Source organism: Lactuca saligna, chromosome 8, assembly GCF_052625555.1.
Source record: "Lactuca saligna cultivar CGN05327 chromosome 8, ASM5262555v1, whole genome shotgun sequence".
Classification (NCBI taxonomy): Eukaryota; Viridiplantae; Streptophyta; class Magnoliopsida; order Asterales; family Asteraceae; genus Lactuca; species Lactuca saligna.
In genome coordinates, this window is record NC_136424.1 from 44299454 (window position 1) to 44320397 (window position 20944).

Consider the following 20944-nt stretch of genomic DNA (forward strand, 5'->3'; position numbering starts at 1 on the left):
GGAGAGAAAAGAAGATGGACGAATGAATAAATAAGACATGTAGATAACTTTATGTAATAGCCTTACAAATAATCATAAACAAACTCTAAAATTAGTAAATAGGAACTATTCCAATTAGATACCTAACTTGATAGCCAAACAAATAAGGTTTAGGATCATTATTAACAAGCTCCCTTTTGAGACGAAACCAATGTTCAACAAAAAAATCTTCAAACTTCAGAAGACATGAGTTAAAAAATAAGAAGTGCCAAAGTCTATATGGACTAAAACTCTTTCATACAAAATAAACAGAAAATGGTGATAAATCAAATCACCAAAATGCTAACGGATATAAACCTACAAACTCAACGCAACACTACAAGAATAAAGACATATAGGAACAACAAAAAACGTCACTTTAGGGGTTGTCGCTATTGATGTGAGGGGCGACATGTCCTCACCATAGGCCTCGTCGCTTTACCTCTAGCGCTTTAGTTCATTTTGTCATCAGTCATCACCATAACCTTCGTCGCGATAGGTACACCTAAACAGACGAAATGTCGTCCTCACAAGTGCACCTATAGCGACGACTTGTCGTCCACATAGGTGTTTAGACACAATTTATATCGTGTCCCTACTATTTGTTAAAATTTCCAGAATTCTTACATAAAATCAGACAAATAGTCAATTTAACTATAAAACATTTCAACATTATACAATCAAAAGCTTATAAAAAGATAGTTCATCATTTTGTCATACTTGGAAGCATGAATGAATTACATATAAAAAGATGGAACAAAAGATTATCAATACATGGAAGTTTATCATTATGTGAAACTTGGACTTTTTTAGACTTTTACAATTAGGGCAACATACTTTTGTTGCACCTTTGGCATGCCTCTGTTTTGGCTTGGTACAAAAAATGTGAAAAACAAAATTTAGCCTCTGTGAAAATAGAATTAATTATACTAAAAGATCTATGTACTAACAAGCTAAATATATATGAAATCTAATAACACCAAAATCGAATTCTCCATCTTGAACAACTCCTGTAGATGATTAGCTGGAAATTAGCATCCCCAAGCATGCATGCTTTCTAATGCCATTTGTCCAAACAAATACGGTGATTTAGCTTCACCGTTAGTATCATTGTTACAAATCTTTGTTGTAGCCCTCTAAACAGCTTCAAGAACATCCTTCTTGGTCACAAAATCACCACCAAAAACATACACAAACATAATCAAGACATTGTTATATCTAAACACTTAAGTGAATGTTATGTTTAGCAATTAGCACAAACCTCTACGAGCAACAAGCACTACAGCCTCATTAGCTATATTTTCAATATCAACCCCAACTAACCCTAGTGTACATGAAGCAACAAGGTCGCAAATGACTTGTTTGTCCTCCTCCATTGGCACCTTTTGTAAATATAAAGCAAAAATCTTTCTCCTTCCATCTTCATCTGGTTTACCCACAACCACTTTCCTGGAAAACCGACCCGGTCTCATCAAAGCAGAATCTAGTAACTCGGGTCTGTTAGTAGCACCCAGTAATAGGATCTCGAGATCCTAAGACTCCTAAAGTCGAAAAACCTCTTAAAACTGGCAATAGAAAAGAGACTAATCGTTAAATCCAAAAGAGTTCAATCCACAATGAAGTCTCGTTACTTGTGAATGATTCCCAACATCTTTTTCCTCCAAAATAATCCAGGCATCATCATAATTACCTTGGGCGATAATTTGAGCCATAAAACCTATCAGCTTTACTTCCCAAAAGAAAAAACCTAGCTTGTGCCATTATCCAATGCATAATTTCGATTTGAATTTAGCCATAAAAAAAAAAAAATTTAAATAACCTTTATAAGAAGTCTAAAGGAAAATCGGTTTATAGAAACTAGAAAAATCAATTTATAAAAGTTGAAAACTGATATACCTGGATTGGAAAAACAGAATCAATTTGTAAACAGTGAAGATAGATTAAAGTGGTCGAATCCAAACATGAAAAGTGCTCTAGTGTCTCTAATATGCGCTTGGAAAATAATCAATTGTGTGGTTGTGATTGGTTAAATAAAATATCAAACTAGTTGTAACACGGCCTAATAACATAGTGAATCCATGGTCGGAATTAAAGCTTCCAAAATGTCGTTATATAGGGATTTAATCGATGATTTAAGACCTCAAGAAAAGTCGATGTATAACGCGGTATAACGTTTTAACAAAATATCAAAACGATCGGAAGAAGATCGACAAGCATTAATATTTTTTTTAGTATAGAAAAACGGCCAGCAGTAATCTGGTGGAAACCATGTCAACAATCACAAAGATAACGATCAAGTGATAAACACTTAGGGTGCAAGAAAAGAAAGAGCAAGTAGGTACGGATTCCTTTAATGCTCTGATGAGTTTCTTGTAAAAGTTGAATGAAGAAGATCGGCAAAGAAACCCTTTTGATTCAAGAAAGTAGTGGTTGTAATTTTTACCTTAAAACAGCCACACTTCAACAAATAGGAATCGTCTAGAGAATAAAAAATGATGATGTCATCTAGGAAAAAAATATTTGATAGATTTTTGTAAAATTAAATGATCAAAAAAATGTTCAGAAAAGAATAGGTAAGGATCCTGATAAGCTCGTAACAAAAAAGGAACTCGAGCACCAATGGAAGAATAACGGCCAAAAAAACTGATCACTAACAGAAGAATAAACGGCCCAGAAACTCTAACAATATGTAGTTTTGATTCTGATCGTTGAACGCTCTGATACCACTTGTTATACAAATAAATGAGCTTTGATAGCACTTGTTATAAAATAAATCAAATATTAATGCGAAAAAACGTAATAGAACAACCACAAAGATAAACAAAGCAATAAAGAACAACAACGATATGGAGTAAATAACCCAAATTAGGAAAAACCACTATAAAAACGATACTCTTATTGAGAGATTATATTGGTGATAGATCTCCACATAAATAGGAGATAAAAGATGGAGGAATGAATAAATAAGACATGTAGATGGAGGAATGAATAAATAAGAAATGTAGATGACTTCATATAATAGCCTTACAAACAATCCTAAACAAACTCTAAAACCAGTAAATAGGAAACATGTCGATTATGTCACAACTAGCATTTTAGGGCTAGAAAATTTTGTCCATGTGTAAGTAACTTCTAGCATATCTTGTAACCTTAATGTTGATACAATACAAGTGGTTCGTTCAAAAACAACAATTTGAATCAAAACTCACTCGTGAAGCCCTAAACCTAATTCAATACTCTACGTACACTCAACTCTAGGTTTGAAACCCTAGCTTCCCTGTTCAAACCTATTATTGGATCAAGATTCTCTTATTGGGCCTAATGGGCCAGTAACCCATCAACTTGATTCTTTTGGACTAAGAATCCCCATTTGGGCCCTAGTTGGAACCACATTTATTAAACAATAAGATATTGGACCATAAAACTCATCATGGGCCTTATTGGGCAGTAAACATTTTGAACCTTATCGGCCGCAAATTAATATTGGAGCTCTTATTTGGCCTTCAAAGGCTGAAAACTCCTAATGGGCCCTATTCGGCCGAAAACTCATGCATATAGCTTTCATGGACTCAAAATTTATTTATCTTGGGCTTCTAAACCAAAAACCCTATTGAGCCTAATGGGGTCACGGCCACACACCAAATCCAAGTCCAATATCTATATTTTTTCCTCCCTCTCCTATTCTCGGTTTAAAAAAAAATAACTAAATAAATAAAATAAATAAAGAAGAAGAAAGAAAGAAAAAGAAAAAGAGAGAATGGATGAATATTAAACATGTGCATGACAACAAATGTTTAACCTTCATGTATCTATGATAAACCTCATATTTCTTGGAAGGTGATTATCCCACAAATAACAAGGTTTAGTATCTCTCTCCCTCTCTCTATCTATCTATCTATCTATCTATCTATCTATCTATCTATCTATCTCTATCTCTATCTCTAAAACTTGGCCCTCTCCACTCTCCATTCAAACTGCAAACACTCCATAATTCCTCTCAAAGACTATTAAAAATTTATCTCATCCTTACCTACTAAAAATCATGAATTAGAGTGTATGTTCAAAGAATCCTCTTGAAGCCTTCCATGCACTTGGTAAGTCTTAAACTAAACTCAAGTTGAATTATTCCATTTTACGCTAGATCATTCCTCATAAACACCTTGTTTTCGTTATCATGCTCTTAGAACCTCCTAGAATTTGAAAACTCATCTCAAAGAACCATCCAAGGCAGAAAACACCTTCTCCCTCTTTCATTTCTTCATTAAAACCGAATCCATCACCAAGGTGACCTTCATACCCCCTATTTTTTCGGGTTTTACTATGTTTTGGGGGAGAATACAAGTTGGTTTTGTGTTAGATCAAGTATTTATGCATATTGTGTGTATTTTAATAATATGTTGTGTTAATATGTTATGAAACTATGTTTAATACTCACGAACTCGATATATCTCTAAGTCTTGAAGATCTTAGGAAAACAAGATTACCTTATGTAACTAATTATGACGTTGAAAAGATAAAACATGTTAAAGGATACTTGAAATACTAAAGAAAAGCTAATGAGGGGCCATAACTGACAATTAAACAAAAAGTGAGCCTTCTATGATAACTCACGGTTTTGAGAGGACCAAAACAATCATTTTTGGATAAAAATGGGTTTTAATGACATTCACGGTTTTGTAGAGGTCAAAAGTGTTATTTTTTACAAAATGGACTTCTTTTGGGCCTTCACGATATTAATGGGCTAAAATGGTCATTTTTCATAAAAGGGGTCTTATTTGGAAATTCACGGTTCATGGGCTTAAAATGTAAATTTTTGGCCTTAATGGACTTAAAATGTCATTTTTATGAAAAAAAAAATGAGCCTACAATGTGAATTCTCGGCTTAATGGGCCGAAAATGTCATTTTTATCAAAGATAGGCCTAATTTAGAAACTTCCGGTTTCATTGGGCCTTAAATGTCATTTGAAATGAAAATGGTCCTTTATTGTAAATTTTTGGCTTTAGTGGGCCAAATTATTAAGTTTTGACAAAAGTAGGCCTTTATTAAAATTTTCGATTACTTGGGCCAAAAAGGTCATTTCTAAGAAAAGTGGGTCGTTTATGTCATTTTTAGCAAAAATCAGACTAAAACAATCATTTTCATAATAAATGGGCTCTTTACGATATTTTTACTCTAATTGGGCTTGTTGCACCCATAACATGCTTATTGGGCTTGTTATACTCATTACATGTTTATTGGGCCTGTTATACTTAAATACATGTTTATTGGGTTTTATATACTTATTTCATGTTTATTGGGGCTTATAGGCCCATTGATTTTCTTATTGAGCCTCACGACACATTTTATGTTAATCGAGCTAATAAAAACAATACTCTACAATTTGATAAAAACAAATGGTATTTTCATCTCCAATGTTTTGTAATCAAATCCCTACTCCAAACATTATTTTAAATTCGCGTAAATTAAGTTAAGGCTCTTGTGAGACACGCCTTCATCCGTACCTACCTAGTATACAACCTTAAGTCCTGTAGTTATAACCCTAGTGTCCTGGAGGGAGAGCGAGAGTTTGTGTATAGATCTATACGGGGTTGACACCCCACACCTGAGCTGTTTGCTACAGCTAGACTAGGTTAGTCTAGGGTGTCAAATATCTTACCTTAAACAAGCGACGCCTGAAGAACGTCATGACAAACATATCAGTCACATCAAGTATAATGATAACTACTCACATAGAGATTAACAAACACTGTAAATTTACGAAATACATATACTTTAATGTTGTTACGAAATCATACAAACACCATTTTTCGGTCTTAGGGTTTTAAGACCACAACACTTTTACAAGCAGAAAATATCGGATTTTCTGGGAAATACATTATACATTACCATTTACTTAATACAGAAAATATCGGATTTTCTAGAGCTCTCATTTTATACACTCTCAAAAACATGAACACACATGCTTTAATATAAGATTTGAAATAAAACTCTCAAACCATTTTCAACAGAAAATATCGGATTTTTTGGTGTTTACAATTGATACAAAAATTTTCATACAAACACGTTTATGAACTCACCAACATTATATATGTTGATGTTTTCAAAATAACTTGTATTCTCAGGGAGTCGTTAACCAGGTCGGTCATCAAGAACATGTGGACTTTTGATGTAATATTTGTTTCCATCATACGTTTAATATTTTGGCATATAATTTTGTGAACAAATACAATGATGTAAACCCATAATGGTTTATTATTGAATGTATGGTGATGATTTTGTCTATGGTTCATTTATATATACTGTGATGATATTACAAGATGAAGTCACCCGCCCCCGGACGTTTTCGTTGTCTGGTTCGAGGGTGTGACAGATTGGTATCAGAGCAATGTTTATAGTGAACTGGCATATCTAAATCATACAAGATATGCAACTATAATACACTGAGACAAAAATACTCTGAACAAAAATAAAATACATACCTATGTGTACATTTTAGAGTACTGTCACAATAAGAAACAATAAAAGTCTTTAGAGGAATTGAACATTACGGTTAAACCCGGGTAGTTACGTAAGCGTATTGGAGGTAAATATAGCATGATCAATTATATTTATTCAAAATATGACCAACATGTGCTTGGGAGTGATCGTGGTGGGCAATGAATCTAGAAACTTACCATCTAACGATCCAAAGGGTTTTAAGGAACCAAACCTAAACAATTAAAAATCCTATAGGAGTATTTCCGGCGTATCTTTCCTACACGTTCTCGGGCAGGCATCATGGCCGAATTTCTGCACACAGACCTCTATTATCATGCCAAGGTGGTCAACAGATGGATAGATGAATAACCCAAAGAGATTCAGGGAGGAAACCCAGAAGTAGGAACGGAAGAATATCAAGAAATGGACTATGATGGGGGCAATCTGACAAGGAGTCAGATGAGGAAGAAAGCATCAGAGAAATCCTGAGCAAACCCCACCCTTCGGAAGCTATACCAGACCAATGCACAGTACGAGAGAGCTCTACAGGCCATCTACGCTCTCTAGAAGAAGAAGTAGCCTCCCTCAAGCAACAATGCTTTACAGCCAAAGCTAGGGCTGTCACAACTAGGAATTTGAAGCCTTGTAAGCATTGAACAAAGATAACAAATGTAAACCAATAATGGGAAAGCATGTAAGATGCTTATTCATTAACAACAAAATCTCAATCAAACACATCATACATGCACTGCAAATAGCCAACAAACAATTGGAAACCCAAAAAAAAATCCTTGTTTGAGTCCATTTTTGGACTAGGATTTCCTTATTGGGACCAATGGACCAATAAGCTTCCAATTGGACTATCTTGGGCTTAGAACTCTTGAATGGGCTCTAATTGGACCCACTTTCATTTATTTTAACATTTTGGGCCATATTGGGCCTAGACTGAAATAAAATACCTTAATGGACCTCATTGGGCCATAGCTAACCTAATTATCCCTAATGGGCCATAAAAATCATTTCTTGATTTATTTTGGGCCAATAGTTATCTAAATAATCTATGATTTGGACTTAGGCATTTAAGGGCCCAATTCTTTCCTTTTCCCTCTCCAAATCTCGGCCCAAGCCCAAATGAAAGGAGGAGTTGACTTCTCATGGCCACCTCATTTTTACATAATGGTCTTCCATGCAACTTATCCCATGTCTCCATGCACACATCACCTCAAGACCTCTCTCTTCCCCTCTCTCTTTCTCTCGGCAGAAACAACACCAACACACAAACTTCACTCAAAAATCTCTCAAAGAAACTCTCTCCATTCCTCTACAAAATTTTCGAGATTTAGGGAGCTTTCAAGGAAATTATCCCATAAATTGTTCATTAAAGGTAAGATCATGCTTCGATCTATGATCTAGATTCTTTGTTTTAGCAAAACCTCTTCCTAACCCATGCAAAATCATGATCACTCTCTTAGAAACCCTCTAAGTTCGAAATCAACAAAGGAGGGCTTGCTAGGGCCGAAAGTAACATCACAACTCAAGGTGAGTTTCATAACCCTTCCTTTTTGGTTTTTATGAGTTTTATGGGGTAGAATACAAGAAAATGTGTAGATCTACGTGTAAATGTATGCTATGTGAGATTTGATGCATGTATGTGTGTGTTATCATGTGCTTTGGGATGAATATGTTATCAAAAAGTGTGTAAAAACCAAGATCTAAGACATGAGAAAGGAAATAAACATAACTTAAGCTATTACACACTAATCAAGTCAAGAAAAATAGTTTATAAGGTTAGGATGAACATACTTGAACATGAGACCCATTTTTGGGCCTAAATTGTCAAAAATACATACTTGGGGTAAAAATCAACAAGTCACGGTTTCTGGAAGGTTAAAAGGGGCCAAAACAGTTTCCATAAATATTTTCCTGATTTTTAGAAATTTCTAAGGACTTACAATGTAAAATTTTAACCTAATGGGCTAATTTTGGGCTTTTCGGCCCAGTAAGCCTCAAAATGCGAAAATTTTACAAGTTGAAGGGCTGGAAATTAAATTTTCTGTAAAATTGGGAGTAATTAGCATAATAGATTGTTTATAAGGTTCAAAAATGCTTTTCATTATCAAAATGGACTAAAAATGCAAACTTTTTAGATTTTGTGCCAGAACTGTAAAAGTTGTGAAAAATGGATCCTTAACCGAGAATCATTATTCTAGAGGGGCTGAAGCGATCAACTAAATAAACTTTGGGTTAAAATCATGTTTTCATCAAATAAATTATACAAAAGTGTCAAGAAAAGTGTTTTAAGGACTAAAAATGAAATTTGTTTATATAAAAGGACCAAAAGTCTTATTTTTCTAAAAGGAAGAGTAATGAAAAGGGTCAAACTTTACTTACAAACAAATTAAATCAAGACACAAGATCCACGACTACCGACGAAATAGAAAACAAATACACTCTCAATAATACATATCGTTACAAAACAAATTGATTCGGTCTCGAATCAATAACAACACAAAATCGTTAAACCAAAGTAATTCGTTAATCACGCGATAATTATAATGAGTCAATATACAAACTTTGGGCTTGAAAGTTTCAAATCATGCTTGTTGGGTCTTGCTCGCCCATCAACATGATCTTTGGGCCCAAAGGGATTATGCCTACGTGATATTGGGCCTTCTATGACCCAATTCCACGTAAAAGGACTTTCAATAGCTCTAATGTGTTATTGGGCCCTAATGGCCCATTAGTACTGCTAGTGAGGTCGAGAAGTCAAACGCGAGTTGGGCCAAGTGTCTTTCGCATTCCCGATAGCCTTGAATAACTCCTGGAAATAAAGGGAGCTTCGTACCCTCCTTTTTCTTCAGTTGTTGGGCTTATGAGAAATCAAGTAAACAGATTCATGGCGTTAATCAGGAGAAATCAGGGTGGTTGGATTAAGTGAGTAGTACGGACGATGCCTTAAGGATCGTTCGTAATCTGTAGTTATAAACTAGTCATTTCTTTAAATGCGTGATTGTAACGACTCACAAACCCTAATTAATCCAATGTCACCTGGGTAATCAAAACATTTGTCGTATCGGTATAACAATAAACAAGTCATGTAATTTACGTATTAGGGAAAACATCGGGTTTTCCCGGGAAGTTCAACATTATCACTTGTATGATGTATTCAAAGTTCAACCATTAAACATGCTTTGAAAAATCAACAAGCATATTTACGTGTCTTCACACTTTTTATAAACAAACATTTTTTTTTCAGAGAATATCAGATTTTCTGGGTTTTTCAAACTTCACCAAATCATTTTACCATAAAATTACTTATGAACTCACCAACATTTCATATGTTGACATTTTCCAAAATAACTTGTATTCTCAGGTAACAGGTTAGCCGAAGATTAAGTATCAAGAAATGTAATGGTGTTTTGCTTAAATTATCTGTTAGACAGTTTATGTTATGGATTTGTAATGTCTAAAACATTGTACTGAATGTAAATAATATCAGTTGTAATATTCCAATGCATGGTGATGAATTATGTTATGATTCATGTATATTCATTGTGATGGTATTCAATTTGATTCATAAGAGCCCTCGGGCGTTTCCGTCGTTCGGTTCGGGGGTGTGACAGGTTGTTATCAGAGCTCTGTTTATAGTGCACTAGCATATCTAACCACACATTGATATGCAACTATAAACTAAAAAGAGGGACTAACACAACTCTAAACAAATTAAACAAGTAAACATAAGAATAAAAACACCCTTGCTTGTATTAGGAAAAAGAACATAATAACGAACCAAACAAGAAAATGCTAGTCTCTCGGTTAAGCCAGGACTGTTCTTAGTCGTATCAAGGAGTGGATGTAGGCTGATCAACTACATTTCCTCCAAGGTACAACTATCTCATGCCCTGAGGAAATCGTGATAGCTAGGGAACCTAAAAACATACCCCTTTATCCCCAAGAAGAGAACACCAATTCAGTATATTTAACAACTAAAGCGGCATAGGTATGATATTAACATAATTATACACTCTCGTAGACAACATGGTTGGTTTCCACCACCCCGGGGATCCTTATTTCCCAGAACATGGGAATAACAGATGGTTGGACGAAGAGCCTGAAGAAGAGCCCGAGGAAGAATCTGACGGGGAACCGGAGGCAGAAGTCGAGGGCGAACCTGCCGAACCAGTAGAAGAATAGGAGGAGGAAGAAGATGAAGGAAGACTCGAGGAGGAACCCAGCGACAACGAAAGGGGTGATTCGGACGCGGAGTCCGAAGTCATTAACCCCCCTTGTCTGATTAGGGTGCCCGCTTACCGGGTGGGCCCTACTGGTCCTATACCCCCATTGGGTATTGATCTTTGGAGATTGAGTAGGCAGCAGGAACATCGACTCCCATTCGGCATGTCACACGAGTTCTTTGACCTGAGGGATGGAGGACCGACCGATCGAGCCCTTCCAGTCATGGTGAGACGATTACGGAAGACAGACGACCTAGCTCAGAGTACCGCCGACCGGGTACATCAGATGTGGGCTAGGGTCGAGCGTGCAGATCAGGAGACACGAGACGTCCTTCGAGAGTTTCACATGAGGCAGGTGAGGTGGGAGTCCCGACTCCAAGACGCAGAATGACAGGTGCTCGTCTTCAGGGAGCATCCACTTCCTCAATACCACCCCCGGGCACATCTCACCGCGACTAGGGTTAGCCGTATTAGTCTTTAGTACTATGTCATTAGGATCTATGATATTTACCCCGACTCTATGTTTAGGTGACTAAACTACTCATAGAACCGTTATGTTGTCAAACTAGTACCGCTTATGTATGCTCTTTCGAGCAAAATTTTCATGTATCAAATGCGGATAATGTTAGTAAAAAAAATTATATGTTTTACTTTGTTGTTGTAATCTGCTATGTGTTACGAATCCATGATTGTGTGCCAAATTGTGAAAGTACCTAAGTTCGTGCCACACACCTAGCTCATAGGATCATACTCTCACAAAAAGCACAGATACTCAACATTTTTCTATTCCATGGCAGAAAGATGCCTCGACGACCAACCCGCGGAAACCCTGAGCCAAACCCGCCCGAGTTCAACTCTGTTGCTTTTTAGGCAACGGTATCGGCTGCGGTCACCGCGGCTATGGCACAAATTCACCAAGGGAACAATGGAGGAGTCAACAGACCAGGGGCTGGAAGTTCGAACAACGGGATGAATCAAGGACCTACCAAGACATGCTCATACAAGGACTTCACCAATGCCAAACCACGAACCTTCAATGGCATGGGAGGAATAATTACCCTGAAACGATGGATCGAGAAGGTGGAATTGGTGTTCGAGATATGTGAATGCCCTGAGGAGATGAAGGTAAAATTTGCCGCATGCACTCTTGTTGACCAAGCGCTCACTTGGTGGAATAGACATGTGGAAGCCATGACACTCCCCGTAGCCAATTCCATTCCATGGGAAGAGATGAAAGAAATTTTGATGGTTGAATACTGCCCTCGTGGCGAAATTCAGAAAATGGAACAAGAGTTGTGGAATCTCACCGTTCGCAACACAGATATAGATGCATACATATCAAGGTTTAGTGAACTGTCTCTGCTATGCCCTGGCATGATCACCTCATAAGGTAAGAAGATTGAGCTATTCATCTGGGGACTAACCTCCCCGATCCAAGGAAACGTGATAGCTGCAAATCTCGAAACTTTTGACAGTGCCAAGAGATTGGCCAAGAAGCTGTATGACCACAACAAAAAGAAGGGTGAGAAGCCAGTGGAGACTGAAGTTAAGAAGGAAAGTGACAACAAAAAGGGAAAGAACAGTGAGAGGAAAGGACGTCAAGGCTCCGAATCATCCTAGAAACAGTAAACGGTGGCAGTTAATGATGCGACCACACAAGTTCCATCCACAGCACATGCTCCAGCTTCAGCTGCTTCAAGTGCTCCTAGACCTTATTCCAGTAACCTTCCCAAGTGCAACAAGTGCGGTCTCCATCACAATGGAGAATGCAGAGAGATGCAGTGCACCAGTTGCAATTGGAAGGGGCACACGTCAAAGTAATGCAGGAGTTACCCTCCTCATAACCAACAACAACAATAACCGCAACAACAACAACACCGGCAATGGAGGCAACAATGCTGGACCAACTCACACCTGCTGTGGATGTGGACGGACTGGGCATTTCCGTCGAAATTGCCCCAACAACAACAATGCCGGAAATGGAGGAACAGGAAGGGTGCTGACCATGGTTCAGGAAGAAGCGATTCAGGATCTCGCTGTTGTTACTGGTACGTTCCTCCTAAACCACACTTATGCATGCATCCTATTTAATACCGGAGCAGAACGAAGCTTTGTGAGAAATAAGTTTAAACATTTGTTAAAACAACAACCCTAGAAGCTCAATGAAACCTTTACGATGGAAATGACCAATGGAAAAACCAAATCCACTGGGGAAGTCTACATCGGATGTACCCTAACTCTAAATCAACACGTCTTCCGAATAGACTTGATGCTTGTTTCCATTAGGAGTTTTGATGTGATTATTGGCATGGACTGGTTAAGCCCCCACCATGCTGAAATTATGTGTCATGAGAAGGCCGTTCGCCTTCACCTTCCAAATCATGAAACCCTAGTTATTTACGGAGACAAACCTAGCATGAACCTTCGTCTCATCTCGTGCGTCCAGGCACAGAAGCATCTGCTAAAGAACGATTTGACATTCCTGGCGCATATTGTGGATAAAACCAAGGAAGAGGTTAACGTTTGAGACATTCCTGTAGCATGTGAATTCCCAGACATATTTCCTGAAGATCTTCCTAGAGTACCCCCCAGAGAGACAAGTTGAATTCCGAATTGATCTTGTTCCAGGAGCTACTCCCATCGCTAAATCGCCTTACCGATTAGCTCCTGCTGAGATGCAGGAATTGTCCAGCCAACTCAGTGAACTCCTGGGCAAAGGATTCATCCGACCCAGCTTCTCACCATGGAGAGCTCCAGTCCTCTTTGTCAAGAAGAAAGATGGATCTTTTAGGATGTGCATTGATTACAGGGAACTAAACAAGCTCAGTGTCAAAAATCGCTATCCGCTCCCACGAATTGACGATCTATTTGACGAGATCCAAGGAGCCAATTACTTCTCTAAGATAGATGTACGATCTGGGTACCATCAACTCAAGGTTCGGGAAGAGAATATTCCTAAAACCGCTTTCTGAAATCGTTACAGACATTATGAATTTGTCGCAATGCCCTTCGATCTAAAGAATGCCCCTGCCGCATTCATGGACCTAATGAATCGAATCTTCCGACCATTCCTCGAAAACTTTCTTATTGTTTTCATTGAAGACATTCTAGTCTATTCCCGAAGCCAAGAAGAGCATGGCCAACATCTTCGACAAATCTTGGAAACCCTGTGAACTGATAAGATATACGCAAAACTCTCCAAGTGTGAGTTCTAGCTCCGTAGCATGAACTTTTTGGGTCATGTTGTTAGTCAGGAAGGAATACATCTCGATCCTTCTAAGGACAAAGCCATCGAAGGATGGGCAGTCCCGACAACACCCACCAAAATTTGACAATTCTTAGGACTAGCAGGTTACTACAGGAGGTTCATTCAAAACTTCTCTAAGATCGCCAAGCCACTTACCTCGCTTACACAAAAGGGCGTACCATTCAAATGGATGGACAAACAAGAAGTTGCATTCCGAACTCTGAAGCAAGCACTCTGCAGTGCCTCGGTACTATCACTACCAGAGGGAACGGAAGATTTCGTAGTCTACTGTGACGCTTCAAATCAGGGTTTCGGTTGCGTTCTCATGCAGCGTGGAAAGGTGATAGCTTACGCGTCCCGGAACTCAAGACACACGAAGTGAATTACACAACCCACGATCTAGAGTTGGGAGCAGTGGTCTTCGCCCTGAAGATTTGGAGGCATTACCTTTATGGTACGAAGTGCACCATCTTCACAGACCACAAGAGTCTCCAACACATCTTGAATAAAAAAGAGCTGAATATGAGGCAACGAAGATGGGTTGAACTATTAAATGACTATGAGTGTGAAATCAAGTACCACCCAGGCAAGGCCAATGTGGTAACTGATGCCTTGAGCCGGAAAGAGTACTCTAATCGTCGTGTGAAAACTCTCTCAATAACCATCCAATCCCACCTAACCACCCAGATCAGGGTAGCCCAGTCAGATGCTATGAAGGCGAAAGACAGAACGAGCGAAGCATTACGCGGAATGGAGAAGAATCTCGAGGTGAAAGAGGGCGGAGTATACTATTTCATGAACTGTATTTGGGTCCCTAAACTTGGAGGATTTAGGGAGGTAGTCATGAGTGAAGCTCACAAGACGCGATACTCCATCCATCCGGGTTCGGACAAAATGTACTTGGATATTAAACAACATTATTAGTGGCCTAACATGAAGGAAGAAATTGCCACCTATGTCAGCAAATGTCTTACTTGCGCCAAGGTAAAGGTGGAATACTAGAAGCCCTCGGGGTTATTACATCAACCAGTAATTCCCAAGTGGAAATGGGAAGGGATCTCTATGGACTTTATGACCAAGCTACCCAAGACGTCAGATGGATTGGACACTAAATGGGTAATAGTTGACCAACTGATGAAATCCACTCATTTCCTGCCAATAAAAGAATCCTACAAGATGGAGAGACTGACAAGAATATACATTCGAGAAATCATGAGGCTTCACGGAGTACCAATGTCTATCATCTCAGATAAAGATAGTAGTTTCACTTCACATTTTTGGCAATCACTTCAGAAAGCACTGGGAACCCATCTCGACATGAGCACTGCTTATCACCCACAAACGGATGGTCAAAGCGAACGAACCATTCAGAAGCTCGAAGACATGCTTCGCGCATGCGTGATAGACTTTGGGAAGTCCTGGGATACCTACTTACCCTTAGTTGAATTCTCGTGTAACAACAGTTACAATTCGAGCATCAAAGTCGCACCTTTCGAAGCGCTATATGGACGTAAGTGTAGATCACCGTTGCGTTAGGCTGAGGTGGGCGACACCCAACTAGCGAGGGAACTAGCATCAGACAAGACGTTAACGGGACCGGAGATCATACGTGAAACCACGGAAAAGATAGTTCAAATCAGAGCTCGACTACAAGCATTGCGCGACCGACAAAGGAGCTACGCTGATAGACGGCGAAATCCCTTAGAGTTTCAGGTCGGGGATCGAGTGTTGTTAAAAGTTTCTCCCTGGAAATGGGTCATTCGTTTTGGAAAACGGGGAAAACTGAACCCACGATACATTGGACATTTCGAGATTCTTGCCTGAATTGGTTCAGTGGCGTACAGACTGCAGCTACCCGCTGAGCTCAGCAGTGTACACCCCGTGTTCCATGTTTCCAATCTAAATAAGTGCCTATTCGATGAAACTCTCGTCACTCCCCTTGACGAAATTGAAATCAACGAGAATCTCCTGTTCGTTGAAGAACCAGTCGAAATAATGGGAAGGGAGGTGAAGCGTACTAAGCAAAGTCGCATCCCGATCGTGAAAGTACGGTGGATTGCAAAGTGTGGGCCAGAATTCACGTCGGAACGCGAAGATCAAATGAAGAAAAAGTACCCTCATCTATTCTAACATTCTTAAATCGGGCTTTCAAAAGAATTTCGGGACGAAATTCCCTCTAACGGGGGGATGATGTCACAACTAGGAATTTGAAGCTTTGTAAGCATTGAACAAAGATAACAAATGTAAACCAACAATGGGAAAGCATGTAAGATGCTTATTCATTAACAACAAAATCTCAATTAAACACATCATACATGTACTCAAATAGCCAACAAACAATTGGAAACCCTAAAAAAAATCCTTGTTTGAGTCCATTTTTGGACTAGGATTTCCTTATTGGGCCCAATGGAGCACTAAGCTTCCAATTGGACTATCTTGGACTTAGAACTATTGAATGGGCTCTAATCGGACCCACTTTCATTTATTTTAACATTTTGGGCCATATTGGGCCTAGAATGAAATAAAATACCTTAATGGACCTCATTGGGCCATAACTAACCTAATTAGCCCTAATGGGCCATAAAAATCATTTCTTGATTTATTTTGGGCCAATAGTTATCTAAATTATCTATGATTTGGACTTAGGCATTTAAGGGCCCAATTCTTTCCTTTTCCCTCTCCAAATCTCGGCCCAAGCCCAAATGAAAGGAGGAGTTGACTTCTCATGGCCACCTCATTTTTACATAATGGTCTTCCATGCAACATATCCCATGTCTCAATGCACACATCACCTCAAAACCTCTCTCTTCTCTTCTCTCTTTCTCTCGGCCAAAACAACACCAACACACCCACTTCACTCAAAAATCTCTCAAAGAAACTCTCTCCATTCCTCTCCAAAATTTTCGAGATCTAGGGAGCTTTCAAGGAAATTATCCCACAAATTCTTCATCTAAGGTAAGATCATGCTTGGATATATGATCTAGATTCTTTGTTTTATCAAAAATTTCTTCCTAACCCACACAAAATCATGATCACTCTCTTAGAAACCCTCTAAGTTCGAAATCGACAAAGGAGGGCTTGCTAGGGCCGAAAGTACCATCAAACTCCTCCCAACATTCTTCAAAACCGAAATCACAACTCAAGGTGAGTTTCATACCCCTTCCTTTTCGGTTTTTATGAGTTTTATGGGGAAGAATACAAGAAAATGTGTAAATGTATGCTATGTGTGATTTGATGCATGTATGTGTATGTTATCATGTGCTTTGGGATGAATATGTTATCAAAAAGTGTGTAAAAAGAGAGATCTAAGACATGAGAAAGGAAATAAACATAACTTAAGCTATTATACACTAATCAAGTCAAGAAAAATTGTTTATAAGGTTAGGATGAACATACTTGAACATGTGACCAATTTTTGGACCTAAATAGTCAAAAATGCAAACTTGGGGTAAAAATCAACAAGTCACGGTTTCTGGAAGGTTAAAAGGGGCCGAAACATTTTCCATAAATATTTTCCTGATTTTTAGAAATTTCTAAGGACTTAAAATGTAAAATTTTAACCTAATGGGCTAATTTTGGGCTTTTCAGCCCAATAAGCCTCAAAATGCGAAAATTTTACAAGTTGAAGGGCTGGAAATGAAATTTTCTGTAAAACAGGGAGTAATTAGCATAATAGAATGTTTATAAGGTTCAAAAATGCTTTTCATTATCAAAAAAGGACTAAAAATGCAACTTTTTAGATTTTGTGCCAAAACTATAAAAGGTGTGAAAAATGGAACCTTAACCGAGAATCACTATTATAGAGGGGCTGAAGTTGTCAACTAAATAAACTTTAGGTTAAAATCATGTTTTCATCAAATAAATTATACAAAAGTGTCAAGAAAAGTGTTTTAAGGACTAAAAATGAAATTCTTTTTTATAAAAGGACCAAAAGTGTTATTTTTATATAAGGAAGAGTAATAAAAAGGGTCAAACTTTACTTACAAACAAATCAAATCAAGACACAAGATCCACGACTACCGACGAAATAGAAAACAAATACACTCTCAATAATACATATCGTTACAAAACGAATTGATTCGGTCTCGAATCAATAACAACACAAAATCGTTAAACCCAAGTAATTCGTTAATCACACGATAATTACAATGAGTCAATATACAAACTTTGGCTTGAAAGTATCAAATCATGCTTGTTGGGCCTTGCTAGCCCATCAACATGATCTTTTGGCCCAAAGGGATAATGCTTACGTGATATTGGGCCTTCTATGACTCAATTCCACGTAAAAGGACTTTCAATAGCTCTAATGTGTTATTGGGCCCTAATGGCCCATTAGTACTGCTAATGAGGTCGAGAAGTCAAATGCGAGTTGGGCCAAGTGTTTATCGCATTCCCGATAGCCTTGAATAACTCCTGGAAATAAAGGGGGCTTCGTACCCTCCTTTTTCCTTAGTTGTTGGGCTTATGAGAAATCAAGTAAACAGATGCATGCCGTTAATCAGGAGAAATCAGGGTGGTTGGATTAAGTGAGTAGTATGGACGACGCCTTAAGGATCGTTCGTAATCTGTAATTATAAACTAGTCATTTATTTAAATGCGTGATTGTAACGACTCACAAACCCTAATTAATCCAATGTCACCTGGGTAATCAAAACATTCGTCGTATCGGTATAACAATAAACAAGTCATGTAATTTACATATTGGGGAAAACATCGGGTTTTCCCAGGAAGTTTGACATTGTCACTTGTGTGACGTATACTAAGTTCAACCATTAAACATGCTTTGAAAAATCAACAAGCATATTTACGGATCTTCACACTTTTTATAAACAAACATTTTTTTTTCAAAAAATATCTGATTTTCTGGGTTTTTCAAACTTCACCAAATCATTTTACCATAACATTACTTATGAACTCACCAACATTTCATATGTTGACGTTTTCCAAAATAACTTGTATTCTCAGGTACCAGGTAAGCTATCAAGAAATGTCATGGTGTTTTGCTTAAATTATCTGTCAGACAGTTTATGTTATGGATTTGTAATATCTAAAACAATGTACTGAATGTAAACAATATCAGTTGTAATATTCCAATGCATGGTGATGAATTATGTTATGATTCATGTATATTCATTGTGATGGTATTCAATTTGAGTCACAAGACCCTCGGACGTTTCCGCCGTCCGGTTCGGGGGTGTGACAACTGCAGTTCGAGCAGAACACAAGGAAGATGAGTGAATTGGCCGAAACTCCTTGTGTGTTATTTCGGTGTATAAGTGTCATTACACTATTCGCACTAGGTCCTAGGCTTATTATGTATTTCGTTACAACTAATAGTAGTAAATCAAGAGATGTGAGCCCTCTAAAAATCCTTGTAATCTGAGTCAACTAAGTCTAATGATATCTATGTACTCTATTGATAGACGTAGCATTTATGCAATACCTACTACTACTTATCACCATAAATACATCATAGGGATGTAGGTTGAAACATTGAGAATCATACAACAAAACGCAAAATTTATAGGTTAATATAAACAGATAAAGTACGACTAGAAATGACCATCGTTACTTACGAACTTACTTATCATCATGCAACAGAAAAATGTCATCCCACAGAAATAACCAACACACCGATGAGACACCAATCCTGCAGATAGATTCTGCCATATTCCAAGCCACCATAACAACTGTCGTAACCGCTGTCATGGCACAACTCAACACTAACAACACCAACAAAAATAGAAACAATATCGATAACTCCTACCAAAGTAACAACCACGGAAACCAATGAGTGACAACTTACCAAGGCACTCCAAACCCTAAACTTAAGAGCAGGAAGCAAGAGTCTGAGAATAAGAAAAAAGGACAACCAACTCAAAGGTTATCGATGAAACAACATACAATTGATATCTATGCTGCCATGACTCCTACCACATCAACACCAGTGAGACCATATGCTGGAAACCTTCCAAAATGCAACAAGTGCAGTTTCCATCATAATAGAGTCTGTCGAGAGTTGCATTGCAATAGGTGCAACAAGAAGGGGCACACCGCCCGTTCTTGTAGGGCTCCGTCCCTGTACACTACTCCAACCTCTGTAGCTAGAATAAAGACAATATGCCACAAATGCAGTGAGATAGGACATTTCAAGAGGAATTGTCCAACGAAGAGTAATGACGGGGAAGCACGAGGAAATTTAACAACTGGACATGAAGAAACAAAAAGGAACCCTACCTGGATTTTTGGTATGTCCCCAAACAATAATATTTAAGCATCAAATTTTCACCAAAATCATTGACAATAATAATAATAATAATAATAACAACAACAACAATAATAATAATAATAATAATAATAATAATAATAATAAAGATAATAATAATAATAATAATAATAATAATAATAAAAATAAAAATAATAATAATAATAATAATAATAATAATAATAATAATAGTAGTAGTAGTAGTAGTAGTAGTAGTAATAATAATAATAATAATAATAATAATAATAATAATAATAATAACAACAACAACAACTAAGGATCCTTACAGGTAAGTTATGGTGGCTTAGTCTATACGTTAGGGTCATACATACTTATAACTCCGCCGGATTAGAGTGAGTGATTCCGCCTTATTTCCTGTTTCTTGTTTGATTGTGGATTTATGCCAGAATTACTCAGCCGACTTCCTTCACAACCTTAATTTTACATGACTTGTATACACCAAACAATCATTAGAGGAACCTTGTAAGATTTGCATTAGGAAATGTTTTTAGTAATAATAATAGAGATAAACCGGAAGCATCAAGGATATATACGTGAAATTACGCTATCACCTACTTAACATATGTCACCATAGTCCAACATTGTCACTCGACACGGACCGATTTGATCTTCATCATACCAATGTCAAGCACTACAAGAGGCCTCCCGTTCTACCTAATCGATTAACAAAAACTCTTTTA

General features: G+C 37.8%; 1 long non-coding RNA gene across 1 annotated transcript; it reads right to left on the reverse strand.

Moving 5' to 3' along the window:
• Positions 1-789: 789 nt before the first annotated feature.
• Positions 790-2812, reverse strand: LOC145011797 (uncharacterized). The gene is made up of 2 exons (XR_013664262.1): positions 1280-2812; positions 790-1175 (listed from the first exon to the last, which is right to left on the reverse strand). It is a non-coding gene; the product is annotated as an uncharacterized LOC145011797 (long non-coding RNA).
• Between the last annotated feature and the right edge of the window lie 18132 nt (positions 2813-20944).